The sequence below is a fragment of the Colobus angolensis genome, unplaced genomic scaffold (genome assembly GCF_000951035.1).
Source record: "Colobus angolensis palliatus isolate OR3802 unplaced genomic scaffold, Cang.pa_1.0 Scaffold214, whole genome shotgun sequence".
Taxonomy (NCBI): domain Eukaryota; kingdom Metazoa; phylum Chordata; class Mammalia; order Primates; family Cercopithecidae; genus Colobus; species Colobus angolensis.
Genome location: NW_012115311.1, coordinates 1,026,911 through 1,029,853, shown reverse-complemented (window position 1 = coordinate 1,029,853; position 2,943 = coordinate 1,026,911). Strand labels below are relative to the sequence as shown.

General features: G+C 42.7%; 1 pseudogene; it reads right to left on the bottom strand.

Annotated features, from left to right (window-relative positions):
* Window positions 1-1,269: 1,269 nt before the first annotated feature.
* LOC105512559 lies at window positions 1,270-2,737 on the bottom strand (annotated as a pseudogene).
* Between the last annotated feature and the right edge of the window lie 206 nt (window positions 2,738-2,943).

Genomic DNA, 2,943 nt, shown 5'->3' with positions numbered 1-2,943 from the left:
GAAACTCCGTCTCAAAAAAAAAAAAAAAACATTAACCGAGCATGGTGGTGCATGCCTGTGGGCCAGCTACACGGAAGGCTGGGTTGGAAGGATCACTTGGACCCAGGCGATCGAGGCTGCAGTGAGCTATGATCATGCCACTGCACTCTGGCCTGGGTGACAGAGAGAGACTCTGTATCTAAAAAAAGAAAAGAATTATAGGGTCTCTATGACATACAACCAACCTATGTGCTAACCAATGCGTAAAGTGAGAGAAAACACTGTCCCAAGATATAGTCTCTGTGTTATATATACATATATATATATACACACACATATATATTTCTCTGTATATAAAGCCCTGTGAACATTGAGACTCTGGATTAGGCTGTGTTTGAAGTGAATGCCATTCCTGGATTTTCTCATTATGATAGGCAAAAAGATCCTATTTTGTTTTAAGATTATCTAAATTAAGGTTCTGTTGCTTGTAATTGAGATTCCTGACTCCTTTCCTTTAAGGCATATTCGTTTTAGAAGAATATTTTGGCCCCACTTACATAAATCTGATTTGGCTAGTTTTCCAAGAATTAAGAATTAGTTTTCCCCAAAAGAATATTCCTGATTGAGACATAGCAGTTCCAAGCAGCAATTTTAGCTTTGGAGGTAAGAATGTAAAAGCTTGACTCTATTGGAGAAAGGTGGCTCTGTACTGACTAGGGTTTTTTTTTTTGTTGTTGTTGTTTATGAGACAGGGTCTTGCTATGAAACCCAAGCTGGAGTGCAGTAGCATGATCACAGCTCACTGTAGCCTTGACCTCTAGGATTCAAGCAATCCTCCCACTGCAGCCTTCCAAGTAGGCATGTGCAACCACATTCAGCTAATTTTTTCCAAATGAATCATAGCCAGTTTATTCCAGTTCTTCAAAATGTATACTCAATATGTTGTTTCTAAAATGTACATCACCCTTTATATAATAGTTCTTTCTTTTCTTTCTTTCTCTCTTTCTTTCAAGTCTTGTTCTTATCACCCAAGCTGGAGTGTAATGGAGTGTAACTGCAACCTCCGCCTCCTGGATTCAAGTAATTCTCCTGCTTCAGCCTCCCAAGTAGCTGAGATTACAGGTGCCCGCCACCACGCTTAGCTAATTTTTGCATTTTTAGTAGAGATGGGGTTTCACCATGTTGGCTGGGCTGGTCTCAAACTCCTGACCTCAGGTGATCCACTCACCTTGGCCTCCCAAAGTGCTAGGATTACAGGTGTGAGCCACTGCAGCCAGCCTATAGTTTTTTCATCTTTTCTTTACAGTTCTTCAGTAGAAGCCAGAATCTTGAGTTGCCCAGTTAGGAGCCTGTGACCTGCTATTCTGATTAAGTTTCTTTTCAATATTCATGGCCAACATCGGACTTCTAAAAGAAAAGCTTTTGGTCTTTTCAATCACTTGCTGATACGGTGAGACTGCACTGTTATCCATGACCTAATTTAGAATCAATCTTGGCATCCAGTCTTACATGTCTAAACAAATTTAGAGTCTACCTTTCAGCTTCTTCTGGAGTCATGTTTAGTTTGTCTGCCAACATGTTAATGCCGATATACTGGTAGCTGTCATAGAAAGTCTCAAATAGGAAGAGACGGGCATTATCAGTGAAATCCTCAAGACAAGCCACCAAGAAGTCATTCACAAACACTGATTCACATTCCCTCAGCTTTATCTGAGCCCCATCAAAGTCAAAGTTAACATATCAGCATTCAATAAATTCTGTAATTGGGTCTTTATATGTTTAAGACTCCTGTTGAATAACTTCGACTAGATCTTTCAGCACCTGCTGAAGCTTTTTCTTTTTTTTCCCTGAGACGGAGTCTCGCTCTGTTGCCCAAGCTGGAGTGCAGTGGCCGGATCTCAGCTCACTGAAAGCTCCGCCTCCCGGGTTCGCGCCATTCTCCTGCCTCAGCCTCCCGAGTAGCTGGGACTACAGGCGCCCGCCACCTAGCCCGGCTAATTTTTTGTATTTTTAGTACAGACAGGGTTTCACCGTGTTAGCCAGGATGGTCTCGATTTCCTGACCTCGTGATCCGCCCGTCTCGGCCTCCGAAAGTGCTGGGATTACAGGCTTGAGCCACCGCGCCCGGCCCTGCTGAAGCTTTTGAGCATCCTTCTTCGTTATAACTGCTGTAGTCAAATAGTGAGGAATGTGTGGACACGTTGTCTGAATTGCATTAAGATACTGTGGTTGGTAAAGGAAGAGATTAATAATATTATTGTGACCTTTGGGGTGACTGAAGGAAACAGAGACCAGTGAAAGAGCCGTGTTCTCTGCTGAAGAGACTGGAGTGGAGAACGCATAGAATTATTATCTATCTGTTGCTGGAACCTTCAATGCACTTGCAAGTGAAGCAAAACACAGCTAATCTTTAAATTAAGAATTCACCAACACTCTAAAAAAATAAAGATACTCTGCTGCTCCTGAGTAATTCCCACATTCATATTGAATTTTGCCTATCTGTAGAGCTAATCTAAATATTCCTGCCTAAAGCCAAGCTGGTCTGCCAGGTAGTCAGACAGTATCCTACCATCCCTGGTTGGCTGCATTAGCCTTGTAGTTTCTGGATCTTCAAATATCTTCACAATTGACTCTGCTTCTGCCTGAGAAATGCTTTAAGTTCACTATAGGGAAAGGTGGCCTCTGAAATCTTAATGCAGACTTGGGATGCAGCCGTGGAAGACCTTACATGGTTAAAAGAGACCAGCCTGGCTGACATGGTGAAACACTGTCCCTACTAAAAATACAAAAATTAGCTGGGTGTAGTGGCAGGCGCCTACAATCCCAGCTACTCAGAAGGTTGAAGCAGGACAATTGCTTGAACCAGGGAGGCGGAGGGTGCAGTGAGCTGAGATTGCACCACTGAGTTCCAGCCTGGGAGACAGAGCAAGACTCTGTCTCAACAAAAATAAAAACAAAAAAATA